The 17,727-nt window shown below is 37.6% G+C and overlaps 1 long non-coding RNA gene across 1 annotated transcript in view; it reads left to right on the forward strand.

Annotated features, from left to right (window-relative positions):
• Window positions 1-1,178: 1,178 nt before the first annotated feature.
• Window positions 1,179-17,727, forward strand: part of LOC128876529 (uncharacterized) — a 52,300-nt gene continuing 35,751 nt past the window's right edge. Inside the window, exon 1 of the long non-coding RNA XR_008457059.1 lies at window positions 1,179-1,440. This is a non-coding gene — a long non-coding RNA (uncharacterized LOC128876529). The remainder of the gene's footprint in view (window positions 1,441-17,727) is intronic.

Here is a 17,727-nt window from a genome sequence, read left to right on the forward strand (position 1 = left end):
TCAGCCAGTTTGAATGCCGGAGATAACTAAACTGGGTAGCCCCGTCCGCGGACGAGTTCTGGGTTAAGGGAAACACCGTTGGTTGCGGTATTTCCAAGGGATTGTTCAGCGAAAGGTTCCACCGCACTACATATTAGGGACCTGCATAATTCACGTTCGCGGAAAGGAAACAGGTCTGGGATTAATTAGCAGTTACACTTATCCTGCGTCGTCCGAGTTTTCCAGATTTTTCGGAACGGAATGACTGAAATTATGTTTGGACGAGGTATCAGAGATTGTGATGCTGTCCAAATTCTCTTTGGAGATCATTTGTTATTGTCGTGTCACGAGAATATAAATGAATTGGTCACAAGAATATAAATGAATTGGTCACAATGACGTATACAATGAGTTTTCCAAAATAGGTTCTAAGATTTTGTTTTATAATAAAACATAAACGACATGAATATTTATGGGATCGCATGTACTTACATTTAATAATATTCTTCATTTTTATAACATTAGTATTATACAAAATTTATTTTAAGCGTTATATGAATTATATTTATACTATAATATTTCATAATTCGCATAATAATGGGAGCATACAATGGGATCGTACTATTTCAGTAATAAATAAGAAAGTGTTACTTGCCATGAAAAGGAGACAATTAATATCGGTCGATAAACATCATAAAATAAATGTAAAAATGTAGTAATCAGTATATAATAACAAAATGAAGCCAGTAAAACTGAATCAGAAGTTTTACCACACTTCATTATCAAGAAAATCAATCTTAAAAACACCTGTTCCTGCTTCGTGCATCCTGTACAATCCAAACGAACCTACCAATCTCTGAGAAAAATCGCATTAGGGAAAGCCAATAACGCAAAACGATTATAACAACTGAAAATTACGTTCGCAACGTCTCTCGCGATGATTTATCGCTCCGGCAATCCGGAGTGCACAATAGGGAATTCTCGTATCTCGTTTCAGCGAAACGACTTTCTTAATCGCGTCGGGACGTTCGTTTCGTCTGTCCTTGGACGGCGAAGGTGTTTCACGGAAACTTTATAACGTCGTCAGACGCTTATCGCGAGGCGTCGTTCGCGTCGCCCCGATCAAAGTCTTGGAACGCCTCGAATGGGTAGCTACCGTTCGCGACGTCGGTTGACAACTGTTCACCAGTTGCGGCAGACAGTGCCAGGCCTCGACGTCACCCGAACACACGAAAGGCGGCGACGTTTACGCGTGGTGTTGACACACTTTTGTGAACTCCGTAACACCTTGACGGTCGCGGCGCGGCCTGATCGATCCGTTCGCGGCCCATTGTGGAAACTTGGTCGACGGGATTTTACGGGTTTTATCAGTGGGAAATTTCGTCCTCGCGTCGACCGAGTTAAACGCTGCGGTGTACGCGACATGGGAGACTGCTCGATTGTCAGAATTTCCAGCACGAGGTACGTTCAACCTATCCGCGGGTCCCGAGGAACTTTAATCGCCTCGATGAAAACGGGCCGCACCTTCGGCTAGTTACACACGCTTGGAAATTTCGGGAGATCGACGTTTCCTAAGTGGATGGGTCGACAGGTCTTGGTTCTGCATAGTGTTTGCGATTGTTTAGGATTGGTTGAGTGGCTTTGTTTATAGTGTGGGCGGGACTTCTGTATCGTTTTTGGGATTCAGAGTTTCTTTGCACATTTTCGAGGGTAATAAACGTAATTCTAGACAGAGTGGACAGGTGACGTTTATCTCAGTTGAGATACGTGGATTAACTAGTAGGGGCCTTAAGATCGTCTCCGTCTTCTATTTCATGATCTTTCATGACTGAATGAGTGAATAGTATTACAACTCTGCATACTTAAAAAAACACCCTTTTACAAGATATAAAATTATTAAAATTAGCTATGATTATGTAGTTACTTTTTTCGACGAGAAAAATATTTTTCTTTCTTTATTTTAAATAAAAATCTATGCAGATGTTCATGCTCCTGCAAAAATTCTTCTCAGGAAACCGCTTAAGGGATGTAAATCTTCACCAGGTTGTAAAAGGTTTACTTTTATCAATTTTCAAGTAACGCTTACAAAAATAACGCGCAACTGCACGAAGTTTAAAGCGTACATAGTGATTTTTCAAAGGGAAGAATTTTCTACCTCTAAAAAAAAGTTCGGAGAATTCTTTATCGTTCGCCCAGGGCAAATGTAGCCCCTTAGAGTCTTGGCGGAGCTTCTCCAAGCGATACGCTTTGAGATCCCTTCCTCGAGAAATTTGTTTTAGGCGAACCGATTCGAAACTGGATTCGAGAGAGACAATTCTGCGCGAGGCTCTCCTGTGTCGAAGCATTTCAAACAATTTCTAGAAAACTTTCACTCTGTCCGCCCTGTGAGCCTTTTTCGTCGTCGTTTGTTTATTTAACGAAAATTCGTGTCAAGTGAAAATATACAGAAGCTTGAATCAAGTATACAAAGCTCCTTCTATTTGTATTCAACGAAAATTTTGCAATAGCGAAGTAGTCTCGCATATTTGTTCAATATAAATGAAAAAAACTTTTAAAAACTATTGTTTGTAAACATCTAGGAAACATCTGGTTTGTAAACATTTTATTGTAAAAAGAAATATAAAAGTACCATAATTATTATTAGGTAGCATAGTTATTATTAGTGTGTGTTTTGTGAATGTTTGACAGCGATAGGTTTGTAAGAGATTGGGTTCTATTATATTTGTGACTTAAAATTTGGAAAATGTACAGGATATTGGTAAATAATTTATTATCTTTTTACTGTTGTAGTACACTCCGAAAGGGGTAAAATCAACCCTCAGGAACCCAGTCACATTTCATATCTAATGACGTAGATTTGGCAGCAACAGGTGCAGGAATCCTTGATGAACTGAATTCTTGAATTAATCAAGAATTTACGTTTTAGCACTTATATGAGTTCTCTTCGGTAAATTTTCTCTCTTTATTAGAAATAAATCCAAAAAAATTCAATAAATTAATCCTATCGATGAACTTTGTATGATTTTCGAGAATCTATCAAATTATTTGCAGAGAAAAAAATATTCAAGTAGATGATAAATAGCTGGAGAGAATATATATCAGCCTTTCACAACACTTTCAATACACGTCAAGCTTGATACCTCTATCAGGCTAATTCTAATCACTAAGTTGTAGAAAGTATGATATCATATTCTACATAACACCGTGGCATATCTAAGATTCGCGACCAATGCCCATGAAAATTAAATAAATGTTTCCACGAATGGTTTCCGTTTCTAAATCAATGCAGCAGAAGCGCGTAATTCGTCGTATCGGAAGTTCCGCTTCCAGATACTTATACCTTCCTATCTGGATTCAAAGGAACTAGTTGGATATTCATTGAAATTGATTTTACGGCATAGACGGGCGCGATATTGCGATTCGCGTTATCTGCGGAAGTCAAGCGTGATATCATTGGTCGAATATCGCGTGACCTCCGAAAATCGTATTAATTAAACTCGTGGTCCAGGAATAGAATCTTAATCAGCGATCATAATGGTAATATGAGACACAATACATATTTTGTCCAGTCCACGAATCATTCATGAAAATTTGAAAGTAGAACAATATTTGGGATTTAGATGTGTGGGATTTTGGTACGCGTGTGATTTTGCTATTGCTGGTGTAATGAAGCACTTGTTTCTGAGAAGTATTTTACTTTTATTATTTCATGTTAAAAGACGGCCACGAACGATAAAATAATTATTAAGAGCACTGATTATAAAAAGAAGACTTCTATTTTGAGGAAGCAGTGCTCTCGAATATTTTTCAAGTAGATTGTTTATTCTTCAGTGTCTCTAATAATTTCATTAACGACTGTAGTTATGGAATTAACAATTATTCAAATTCAATGGCTTCTTCTATTTCTTCCATTTTTTTTTAGCAATTTTTTATTCCAGAAATCAAGATCTTTTTAGTTGTTAATGTTGAATTTTGTTAAACCTTGCATATCAACTATACCGATTGTAATACATTCGAATGAAAAACATAAAATGCACCTAATATAAAAATAATAGCAGCGTTCTCAAGCATTGCCTGTTAAAAATTTGTCAAAAAGATACACGTACACCATTATCACAGTAAATTGTCTGTTTATGTTCAGCACAAGTTCTAAACGCTTCAAGTCTCTTCATTTCACTTCTCTCGGTGGTCCGATTCTATTCAATCCGGGAGCCGAATAAAATTCAATTACACTATCAAACGGTGTCCCTATCTCCATCGGAATCGAATATCGGTTGGTCGAATGACAAGCTATAAACATCGACGTTCCTGTTAATGAACAACCCCGAAACTTAAGGTCCAATATCGGCTCTAGCAGGACAAGCGTAAACGAGCAGGGAGGATTGTATCGATCCGTTGTAATTCTTGAGAGAGCGCGAGCTTTGAAATTTGTGCGGTGGCCCGCGGGAATGCGGATCTATTTGGATCGCTAATTTCGGCAGTTAATTTTAGAGAGGCTAACCATAGTAATGGAGTTTGCGGTGTGGACCAAGCTTCTCATCCGTTATCGATAACGTCGATGCCCTGAACTCCGTGTACCGAATGTCAGAGGGAATTGGACGTGTACCGAACACGTTCGAAATTCCTACGGAAAGTTCACGGGGGCGGGGAAAGATGGGGGTGGTGGGGACCGTTTGGCATTCCAAGCTCGAACAATCGGCTACTTCCGGCTTCTCGGTCGTGGGCTACCGTTTCTGAACGTTCCCGCACCCGAGAACACGCGCCTCTGAATAATTCGATGCCATTTGCCCAGTTTATGCGCTAAACATCGCGTGGGTGGTAATTTGTATAGGAGGATTAACAATGTAAATAGAAATTGTGGAAATTAATGATAGATTCTTATTATCGATGGTTTATAGTTGTTTACGTGGGGTACGGATGCGGGGAATGACTGCAGTAGGATGTTTGTGTGCGATGAAAGGTAAACGTGACCAAAACGGATTATCTTGTTCTTTGTGCGATGGTAATTTAGCAATTGTGTTGGTTTCTAATAGATTTTAACCCTTTGCACTCTGCACCATCTCGTTCCAAAATGTGCGAGCAGGAATCGCATTATATGAAATAGTCTAACTTTGGAAACGTGTCTTTTAAACGACATCCAATTCTAGATATAGAATATATCATCCACTTTTAGAGTTTTTGAAAATTCAAATGCATATAATTGATAAACATATTTATTACAAGAAATTTATTGGGTAGTTAAAACACTTATCCAGAAATAAATTAAATGTATTATTCATACTTCATCTTATGCAATAACGAGAAATAAAGTACAGGATTTCGTTATTATAGATTGATCATGAATTATGTATTTAATTTATTCCAGAAGAGAATTTGAAGTAAGGTCGAAACTCAGGATGAATAACAAATTTTGTAGTCAGGGCACGAATGTTTGCTAAGTAAATTGAATTTGTCTTGCAACCAAAATGGAAAACGTAGTCGATGCAATATTTGCTGTAACTTGGTTATTAATCAATTAAGCACTCGAACGTTTAGTGGAAACGTTTTATCTTATCTTGAGACAATATAAAAGTTATAACCGGTTCATGTTAATCACCTGATAAAAAAGAGAACCGGTTTTATGTGCCAAAATAAGTTTTTAATCGCGCTTCGTAAATAGGACACCAGTTAATGCGTAATAATTCTCATTTCTAAAAGATATGAAAGACACTTATTGGAAAATGATAGATAATTAAACAGAAACTTTGACATTTAAAATTGCAAGGAAAATGACAGAAAAAGAGCGACACGTTAATCGTACTATCATTTCCGTTAATGTCATAAATGAACCTTTTCAATCCACGTCCCGGAGCTTCATTTATAACTACTAATTACGAAGTCCAAGGAATAATTTAGCTCACTCACATCCGTCTGAAATGAAAATATGTCTATTTTAATTTGGGAAAGAATTAAAGAAACTGAATACTGGAATCTCTTGGAAACTGAAAAAGTAATTACTATCAAAATTCGCCATACTCCAATTATTTTCAAGATGATAACATGGTTTCGTGTTCCGTTACAAATTCATTATTGCGATGGCATAATAATAAACGACCAAACGGACTAAATTAAAATTTTTGCAGCAACTTCTTTCGCTATAGTGGATCTGGAGAGTTGCGATAATGAGCTTTTTGTTGGCGCACGGTGCTCCGCCAACGCGATGTCGAAAACGATCACGATAGGTCGCAAAACGTTACGTCGGCGTCGCGAATAACAATCGAGACAAATACGCGACACGACCCCCTTTCGGTATTGTCGATGATGGCTTCAGAAATACATAGAACGATATTATTGCACGATATAAAACTGTTTTGACGAGGGAAATTAGTCGTATCGGGTAAAGAATAGATAAAACTCGGGAAGCCAGACGGGTTCGGTGAACCTGTTTGAAAACGGGGTCTAATAAATAAATCTTCAGGTTTTAATTCTTTTCATGACACTTTTATTGAATGCGCATTGGAATTGGAATTCCTTCCTCAAGCTCTTTCTGACTTGAATTATTTGTTTCCTCGTACTAATGTAATTTAATTTTTAGAGTTAACTTGGACTAAAATTAGTACGGACAAAATTTACATATTTCGTGCACATCTAATCTAAATCTAAATCTAATTTCACTTTACACGTAATTTTTAAATTTTGCGTCCTCAATTGTGGGCGCCAGATTTGGAAGGGTTAACCGAACGTCATCAGTTTGCGTCTATCCAACGAAAACAGTGGAATGACAGTTTCCATATATCCTTAGACGAAAGAAGTCTGGCAAGCTCTCTGGATGCCATTATTGATATTCCACGAGAACTCCGCGTTACCCTGGAAGAATATTTACGGTGCTGGAATGGAGGAAGGCGAAGGAAACGAAGACTGAATGGAGTACACGACTCCGGCGTGAGAATCGTCTTTCATCGTTTTTGATCGTCCCGATGCGTTTGCAGAAACCTGTGCGAATGTTCCGGGACACGGTTGTGAACATAGTCACGTCTTGGCAGGCAACAGAGGCTTCCTGAACCGACTTCTCCTGTGTCAACGATTCTTCCTGTTAGGTTTCCCGCGAAACATAAGCGCGACGACAAGTCGAGATTAAGAGACTCTGTTAATTTTCACGGTAATTGCAATAGAAGAGAAATTAAGCGACTTTTCTACCTAGCTAATTCTGTGATTAACAACTTTCTCCGGTAGATGATATCTGTTTAATGACCCTCAAAACATTTACTGTGTTCATAGTTGTCGTTATTAGTACATTATTCGAAAACAGCTGAGTTAAGTACTTGAATGTTTGGAGTACTTTTATTATTTGGGTAGTTTCGGAAAATGTTTTGACTTAATATTTGGATGCTCTGTGAGATAATTCTGTAACACGTAGCATCAAAATTTACAAAATTAGACTGAACGAGGTTAAATTTAATAGTATCCTAATTGCAATGCTCTGAATGTCGCAATTTACACAACACATAGATGCTCAGCATACAATGAACCATGATGCACCGATAGAGTACAGGAAATGTAATTATTAATTTATACTAGCACGTAGACAGTTAGGTCGAATGATTACTATTATTCAACTAGAAGCTTGTATGAAGGTAGAAGGAGTATTCAAATAGTTCAACTGCACGAATACATGAGAATTATAATTTATTTATACAACTGAAACCCACGGTAGGATCGACGTAGATAGCTTTGGATGGATGCGCTTTCTTTTTGAACATTTCCAGGATTGATCGCGTGGAAATATTGAAATGGCACTCTTTGTATGCGGGACCACGATAGACTTGCGATTTAATGTCTGTTGCATGAAGCCCCCTCCACCATAAAAATGAATTCAAGAGCGTGAAATTAATACGAACACGTTGAACGGGAGAAATGAGGGAGCACTTCATATCTGAAAAGCAATCAATTAGCTGAATCCAAGGTGAAATAAAATCGGATAGTGGTTCATTGTTCGGTCTTGCTGGTTCGTTAATTCTGATAAAGTAACGACAGTCAATTACCAACTCCGCGATAGCTGCGAATTTTCGCGAAATGAAAAACGTTATATAAATTTTCAGAAACGAAAACGATTTTCGTCGATGTTCCCGATAAAGGATTCACGCGTGCTCTTTGTTACGATATGGCTTCCTTTATTGCTTACATTTTTACTGTAGTCCGGAGTGCAAGCTCCGTGAAAAGGGACTTTGAACGGTTTATCATGGAATATTGGTACAATAATTTCTTGCTTGACTGAACTCTTTGATAGCCCGTCGTGTAATCTTGAGCACGTAAGTTGTTGCACCGAGAATGTCTTGAATACTGCGTTAAATCGATCACTTTCAACGAGAATTTTCGATACGTAGTACGTCACGTAGAAATATCTACAAAAATGAGATGCAGAAGAATTTTTACAATTTTGTAGAATACAGCTTTCGAAGATCAGAATTCTGCGAATGGAACGCCAGAGGAATTTGTTTTCTAAGAGATTTCTTTAACTAGGTAATATATGGAATGAATATGAACAAAAAAAATGAAATAAAAACAGAATATGCTGTAAATAAATCAAAGTTGAAATATAACAGTTATATCGATAATAAAATATAACAAAAATACATAATTTTTCTATAGAAGAAGCTTTAGGATATAACCTAGGAAAATCCTTATCTATGTGTAACAGAATGTATTACACTTCCAGAAAATATTCATTAGCATCTCCCTAGAGCGAAACAAACGAACGCAATTTCGATTCGAACTCGACTCGAAGCTCTTCAACCAAATATCAAAAGTGTTTCAATTAAATGTCGCCAGCCAAGGTGCGCAGTCATCGTAAACTTAACCTTCAACTTTCCTGTCGGCGTGCATCTGCCTTCATCGACGAGGTTTCGAATGGTGAAAGTTGACCTATGTGAAACTTTCTACGAGCGTCGCGGATGCAGGTTTCGGTGAGAGGAACGCGATCTTCGTCGCGACGGAACCGAAGCATCGTCGTCTGTTCTCGAGATTGACAATACACGCATGATTTCGAATGATTGCACAGCCTAGACGAAAGTTTTACCGCTCGGGCACGTCGAGCTCGTTTCGCAAATTCGTTCGTTATCCGTGATCGTTTGAAAAATAAAAAAAAGAAATAAAAAATTTCCGGTAGTTATTCGTCACGCGAACGAAGCATTCTGATTATTAACGGACGACGAGGAGAGTTCTCGAGGATTTCGATGCATCACGCTAACTAAATAGAGTTTGATGCCCGCATATTGAGTGGTACGCGACGCTCTAGGAAGTCGTCAACCTTTCCAGACTTTCTTCTTCGGCCTTGACGAACCGTTATTCGGCGGCTATGAACCGACTTTCGGATTCACCGGGCATTCTACATTTTTTAATAGCAGTCTACATCCTGTATTCTCGTTACCTTTCTCCTTTCCCATGAACACAGGTTACAGTTCGTGTAACATTTCTGGAGTTCAGAATTCTGCGAATGGAATATCGAAGGAATTGTTTTTTGAGTGAAGCGGATTTTAAAGAATTCAAATTTATTCATAGCTATCTCGAAGACTGTAATACAAGAATTTGATGTGATTAAATTGTAATTATCACAACTATTGTATTAGGTTGTCCCGAAAGTTTCTTTCGCGAGTTGCACTCAATTATTTTATGTGGTCGTGTTTATATAAATAGACAATCTAATTTCATAGATATTCATGTTGTTACAGTAATGGAGCAAAATGAATCGTGCACAATTCGATAATGTAACATAAAACATACACTATTGTGCATGTATTACTTATTAATAAAGCGAAAGAAACTTTTGGGAAAACCTAATATATTGTATAAGCCACTTATGATTTGAAGCAATAAATAAATAAACATCTGAGGAATTTGCTTCCTAAAAGATTTCTTTAACTAGGTTATATATGGAGTAACTACTTATAACATCAAATAACAAAATTATTCTATAATTTAACTATTATCGATCGAGATTGCAAATTATGATTAAAAATATTTTACTACTAAAAAAGGAATGATTCATTTATAGTACTCATCCAACAAAGTATCAATAGTTAGTTATATAAAATATTATTCTAAAATTGTGTCTTATTTCTTCCTAAAGATTTTCTGAAAACACATCTATTCTCGGTGCCGTTACAGAGCGGTGACCCCTTAAACGACGAAAGTTTCGGCTCCGTGATCCGCTAGTAAAAATTCGCCCCGTCACCGGAGTGCAATATCGAGAGATGCACTTGTTCCCTTTGGCAGTGTCGTTCTTCGAAATTTTGTTCGATCGTTCCATACGCCCGGTTCCATTCAAGGGAAAGTGCCACTTATGGCCCCCGGCACGGCCAAACGATCTATTCACTAAAATTGTAGCGCAACGCGTTTCCCGGCACAGTTTGAGAATTACGTTTTCCGCATTACTCGGGACTCAGACCTGAAAATGCGTGAGCGACGCGGGAGAAAGAACCGCAGAACGAACGAAGTTAAATGATAAAATATTCCTCGATACCTCCTCTCGAACTTTTTCAAAGGCGCGCGCGCGCGTGTATTAAAAATACACTCGAGAGAAACGCGAGCTGAAAGTCGCGTCGAGTCACGGTGGTACTAATTAGTGTACCGAGCTGGCTGTAGGTGGGATCCTCGTTAACGAAACGCAAACGTGCACCCAGCGTCGATCGTCAGCGATCGATGTAATTAGATGACGCCCGCTACTCTTTGCTCGCGACGCAATTCTCATCGGATTGCTTTTCTCGTTACGCGTGCGAGCTGCCTTTTTTCCACGGATTTTCGCGCGGCTGGCGTGACGAGGATGTCCCATTCGATATATTCCCATGGAAAGTACGTCCGATGCGCAAAAGGAATCAAAGAGAAGTACCGTGGCACTGTGGAGAACGTCAAGTGGTGGCATCAATCGTGGCTTTTTCAGCGACAAAAGTCCTCGCCGGTGATAGTGCCTTACCCCGTCGACCCGTTTCCTTTCCACACCTCGATTTTCATCGATGTCAAGCCACTGGACGGGGTGATGGACAGCGCGGAATTATCGGAACTCGTAAAACACTCGGAGCGAGTGAGCGGACTGCTGGCGCCAGTAGTTCGCGTGCTCCCCGTGCGCTGGAATATTTGTGACGCCCAATCTTGATGTAAAATGTAATATTTTATACACGATACGTGCTCACTTAATTACGTGTCATTGTACGAGCAAATGAAGGTTCTCTTACTTCTTATATTTTATATTTTATGATTTTGCATTTCAAATTTTAACACTTAGTTAAAAAGTTAGTGTTCGTTTGGTACAGTACCTCGTATTGTTCATCATTAGAAAGTTAGTGTTCGTTTGGCACAGTACCTCGTATTGTTCATCATTGTATTCTGTTCCACTTTCACCAAAACCAAACTAGTGCATCAGAGTTTGAGAGACCTGATCTACACCCTTTTATTTTACGTTCTTTTTTCCTCGAAAGAAAAATAGGTCTGAAGCGAAAACGCCGCGAACTAGAGTAGGTAAATTGACTATTTCCGCGGAGAAAAATTGCTCGAATCGAGTGTCCTCCCTCTGTTCGACGTGAGTGTAATTATATAAGCGGGTACATTAAGTTGAGTGAACTCTGGTTTGCGGCCATGATGTCATCGTTTTGCTATCAAAGGCACGCGCGACGTCGCCAACAGGTATCGAATTTTTTAACGCTGTAATTGTAAAATATGTGAACGTCGGCGAACAAAAATGACGTGGGCAATAATTTACTCGTCGACAGGTTGGCTTCTAGCGTTCTACCGCCGTGGTTTGTTTACTAAAAACAGGAAATATTGTCGCAAAAAGTGCTCCTTTCAAATTGGTGGATTTAAACGTTACTGAATAATTTTAGTATTGTGTTGTAATTGTGAATTACAATTATGAAGTATTTTAAAAATGGAAAAATTCAACCAGTGATGAGGAAAGTGTGCGGAGACGAGCTATTGGTCAATTATTAAACAATTATGAAAAATTAATTACCAATGGTAGAGTCAATTAAGTCCAAACAAACGTCATAGACTCTTATTATAACCAAAACAATATATTTGGTAATTAATAATATCGCTTCTGTTACTATTAAAATTAATGAATAAGAAGATACAGAAATATACAATTTAGGTATTTACATTTTCAAATACCATCAGACAATAATTCGTAATAATATTTAACTATTGAATACGTATTACATTTTAGAGCTGCATATTAATTAAATACTTGTAATTACATAAAAATTTGAACGAAAATGTCTAAATATGCGAAATGAAAATATAATGAAACGTAGAAATAAATAAAAAAAAATAAATCGCGTACTGTGTTCTCCTCGACATCAAGTCCATTTAGCGATGAGAGAATTTTTGTGACGTAAACTGTGCTGTACAATAATACTCGCTGATATTAATTACGAACGAATGCACTGGAGTTAATTAAAAAGATTCGGTAAATCTGATATGGAAAATGATACTTTATTAATGCAGAATATTTCGGATTACAAACGGAAAATTGAATTATATTTCGCTATACTATCTTCGCTACTTAATTTTGCGGAATGTTTGCAAAATTGGAATATAGTGCTCCGCAATGAAATTAATTTAATATCTTCCGGTTCTACAGTGGAATAAATTTCACTGTTTCGGACTTTATCGATATATCCGATACAGTAACGCGAGGTACCAAGGAAACGAAAATATTTTTCTCGCAAAGCGTAATTCTGTTTTTAATATCATATTTAATACGACTTTACATGAAAAAGAAACAAGTAGTAAGAATTTCTTCGCGTGTATATATTATTTTATTACCATAATGTTAACGCGTCGATTCGAATAAAAACGTCGTTATATACGATCAATGATAGAGTTCTGAGAAAAGCCGTTAGGTACCCGTTAATGAAACACCATGGCATTATCTTGTTCCTCCTATCGTTAAGCGGTTACTTCAATTAGAATGGTCAGACCATGCTAGTACAGCGGCGTGAGAGTTTCTTGCGTGGCGGAGCATGTGCTGGGATGAGGACACTAATGCGATTTATCAGCTCTCTTTGCCTGCTTCTTCGAGAGTTCGGTGATCTATATTCTGGCATGTGAAGTCGACCCGCACGTGTGTATATAGGGTGTGCAAACAAATTTGTCCAAATATTAATACGTTGGAGCCACCAGAATCATGTAAACAACAAACATCGCAATAAATAAAAGAGGATAGAAACAACGCAGGTACTTTGAAAAATGTTTGAAATAAATTGAGAACCAGAGTAAAATTGAAAAATTGAGTTATGGCTTAAAGCGCATAGCTGATAGGATGTTTTATAAAATCGAAATTAAGTATGTTTAATTTCCTCAATCAGTAATAGGTGGCAGCATAGAACTGTAACGAATTATTGGCAAATAGGTAAAACACTATATAACTTGGTACCATAATTTTGTAGATAGGCTACTCTGGTTCTCATGGCCTTAATTGTACTGTTTCTAAAGTTCACGTTCTTATTCTTCGCGATGCTGGACAGGTTAATTGATACGGTATAAATTAATTGAATTTGCGCCAAAGCGGTCGCAATGCCGCGGAGGGGGATTAATTAATTTAACGTTAATTTAACGTTTAGTTTAATCCGGTAATTTACACGTGTTCGCGCGATGCGAATCTAATTTAATATTAACGACATTTTGCGTGGCGCGCATTTAATTGCCTCGAAATGCGCGCCACTGTTAACGTATAATCGAGGCGGTCGCCGAACCTCTGACCGATGCGCGTATTGTTCGATTTTAGCTGTAATTACGGTTTCCGAAGCATGCGAGCGCCCGAACCGTGCCGCTGGGCAATATTAATAACACCTAGTAGTCAGCGGTTAGTTTATTAACGTTACTGTTCTCAGGTGAGCCGCGGTATTCCACTTTTCGTCCCTTTGCCTCGCACCACGGTTGCTTATTAACGTCAGTGTACTGGGTCGCCAAAAAATTTCCATATACGTAGGCACAGTGGAACTGTACGTAGATTAAGTGACAAAACACTTGGTATTTATAATAACTTTCCTGAATAATAAAGATTATCTATATTTCAAATTATTGTAAATTAAAAATTAAAAATTATTTCAGAATAAAATAATGGAACTAGTAAAAGTATGAATACTTTCACAAACGTCATTATTTTCCTCCCATAGATACTATAAATTCATCTATAATAGTTCAAATACGTTAAAATTACTTTACATTGACAAAAATGTGGCGAACGTCAACACTGGGTTAGTATATGTCATTATTTACAAAAGTACACAATTAATGTCCAATTTGTGACCAAGTCTGTCTGTGCTGACAGCCTGTCGCGAGAACTACTACCCCCGTTATATCGATCGAGCCTCTCGACAAGGAAGCTCTAGTCATCTTGTTACTGTCAACAGACATTCTCATTGTCCTCGAGAGTAAGGTATACAATGCACGCGGTAATATTATTGTTGTTCCTTGATTGTACGTAGTTCCAGTAGTAGAACTCTAATCATCCTCGTTAACATTATATTTAATTCTTATTTGGAAACATTAGGTGATTGTACATATTTAACTGTGGCAACACAATTTTGCTCAAAATTATAGTTTTACTTACTTTATTTACTTTATTTGCGATTTAGAAATCCTAAATTAGAATACACTCTTTTAAGATGATTATTATCAAAATTAGAAAAAGGATATGAATTATAATAAAGTGTCATTTAACAATTAATTTAAATCATTATGGATACGAAGTATCAAAGTAATATAAATATATTTATAAATACGTATTTTCTGTGATCGACAAACTGGGGTTGATTTGCTATTAGGTTGTCCCAAAAGTTTCTTTCGTTTTATTGATAATTAATACATACACAATATTTTATGTTTTATGTTACATTACAAAATTGTGTACAATTCATTTCGCTCCATTACTGTTACAGCATCAATGTCTAAGAAATTAGATTGTCTATTTATGTAAACACTGCTACAGAAAATAATTGATTGCAACTCACGAAAGAAACTTTTAGGACAACCTAATACATGTAAAATATATCATTTCTCTCTTTTTCGCCTACATTACATATTACACGTAATGTTTGATCAATCATCCCATCCTTTAATTTAAACTGGATGTTCCTACCCTGAACTAAATTCATAAATAAATGTGTATTTCATGATCGCTAATGATCACAGTGATGGACATGGCGCATTAAAGCCCATTAGTGCTTCATTTGCAACTCCGGGGCCAGATGAAATATCAAAGGAACGATGTAATTTTCAAATAATTTTAGCTCGAAAAGTTATAACTAAATAAAATTATTTCACTCATTACCATATGTAACATAAATGCATGGAAATGATGCAATATCTATGTAGTTTCTCTCAGTACTTATACTATGAGTGTAACATTAATACATTTTAGCAAATCATAGTATAACACTTTATGATATATACAATATAGATATTATAGAAATCACATAAACAAGTATGAATTACATATCAATATTTATGCTAATATCATGCTAGTATCATAATACAATAAATAAAAAAACTTGCCATCCGTTTCGTTTGATTTTATTTTAGTATGCACTATGTATCACAAGTATATCTACTGTTTGCTTGCTGGAAGAATGAACATGACCATTTTATCTCAATAGTCTCGGACTACAGTCACTCTAGGATGCACGAAACACTTTTCCCTGCCCTCAATTTCATAAAAGTGCACAAATTTACGTCACGCATCCCCAGATTCGTTTTTCTCGAAAACCAACAGTACACCTTCTCAGGCTTTAACAACTTGAAAGTGTGTTCGACGTATCTGGTGAAATTCACGCCGCGTCGACGGCGTTGCCTCGTCAAAAGATTTATTTTCAATCAGAGCTCGAAAGGCGTCGCGATTGGTCGAAACCCGCGGCTTGTCCCGGCCGTGATGGTTCTCGGTGTGTTGTCAAAACCTCCTGGAGTACGTGCTCGCAGCGAGAAAGAGCGCCTCGCACCACGTGGCCAATTTTCTTCCGACAATATTGACCTTCCCTGTACTCCGATGGAGGGCCAAAAATTCCTGCGGATTTCACGTCCCTGGTCGGAACAATGTAGATACCGGACGAGTGGCTAATTCGGGATGTTCCACGCGAAGACTCGATTACACTGCGGATTTATTGGAGGTATTGAGTGCTCTAAGCCCCCCGGACGATGCTCCGAGGAAATCGAGATTTATATTCCGGCCGCGACGTTCCGAGCTGAAAAATTCTTTCGTACCTGCGCGCAACCGTTCTCCATTTTCCTTCCCATCGGAACAAAAATTGAGAGTTATAACCACGCGATTTTACGAGCCCGAGGAAAGTGGACTTTAATTTATTAAGTGTTTCCTCCGTTCTGTTCCCTTTAGTGGCATAATAGTTTCTCCTTGAGAGGGTGCTTCGTCCATTTTTCCGAGAGAATTTTGAGCAGCTTGAGAGACAAGGAGGACAGGTGGTAAAGAAATGGTGGATTTGAGTGTTTTTATATTTAGGTCGGAGAAAGTAGGTTTGGAATAATGAAGAAACTGTGGGTTATTCATTCGTACATGAAGGGAAAGTTAAAGTAAATATTGATGTATTTAAAGTATTGGAGGTGAATGAAGAATCTATGCTGCCCGGAATTAAATATCTCCGCATTAACAGGCTTAAACAAAAAAATGTCCACATTCACGGCAGAATGCATTGCTATTAAAACAGCTTTACAAACAGCCAATAATTATTCCAACGAACATGTATTTATCTATTCGGATTGTTTGAGTGCTTTTCAAGCCTTAGCCGAAGGTTTCATTAATGGGAAGTCTAATCCGTACATATGTGACATCCTGAAGGTTATCGAGTCAGACTGTAATGGTAGGAGAAATCTTTATTTCTACCGGATTCCTGCTCACAATGGGATATTGTACAACGAAAAAGTGGATCTCCTGGCTAAACGCGCTACTGAAATTGAAATCTCCAATAGCTTTCCAGTCCCATACACTGACTTCACGCAGTTCTTCAGAGAACAAGCTAAGAATAAGAACAAAAAGCAAATGCTGGATGATGGAGAATTTAACACGTTGACTGCCAAACAACTCGTGAAAATTTATACAAGCCTGACACTTCGTTTTGATACGACTGAAAATTATTTTTGTTGACTTTAAAGTGGTACTTTGTTTTGCAATTTCGCCAAATTCATGAGTCTTATAAAGACTTATTTTCTCTAAGATCTCACCTTCAGAAGTAATTTATTTAATTCCTTGGTGAAAAATCCTGTCACTCAAAAATGGATGACGTGGCGATCGACCTGTTGAAGGAGTGAAGTACTTCAAATTCTTTTACAGTCCTTCTTCGAGCCCCTGGTTCGAGCACAAGGGTTATGCTAGGGAATTTGTTACTTGGGTAAACAGATGTCGTTCGAACCATTATCATCTGGCTGCCTCTCTTTTTAGAGTTAAACTTGTCAATAACCCGAGCTGTCAGTGTGGTTGTTCGAAGCAGGATCTCAATTACGTAGTATGGCAATGTCGAATCCTTAATTGCAATAGGAATAACATGATCCGTAATCTTTGTAAAATCGGACTTTATCCGCCTCATACAATAGATGTTTTCCTCAGCAAACCAATGATTCAACCCTTATTAATTATATTCAAGTTTCTAAAATCTCATGGCTTATCGTCGTAAATCACATATCGTTTCTAGTATCCTAACATGTATACTGTGCTTATGTAGTAATTGTATCTAAGTTTAAGTTTTGTGTAATACTACAATGCAGTGATGG

Source organism: Hylaeus volcanicus, chromosome 1, assembly GCF_026283585.1.
Source record: "Hylaeus volcanicus isolate JK05 chromosome 1, UHH_iyHylVolc1.0_haploid, whole genome shotgun sequence".
Lineage (NCBI taxonomy): Eukaryota > Metazoa > Arthropoda > Insecta > Hymenoptera > Colletidae > Hylaeus > Hylaeus volcanicus.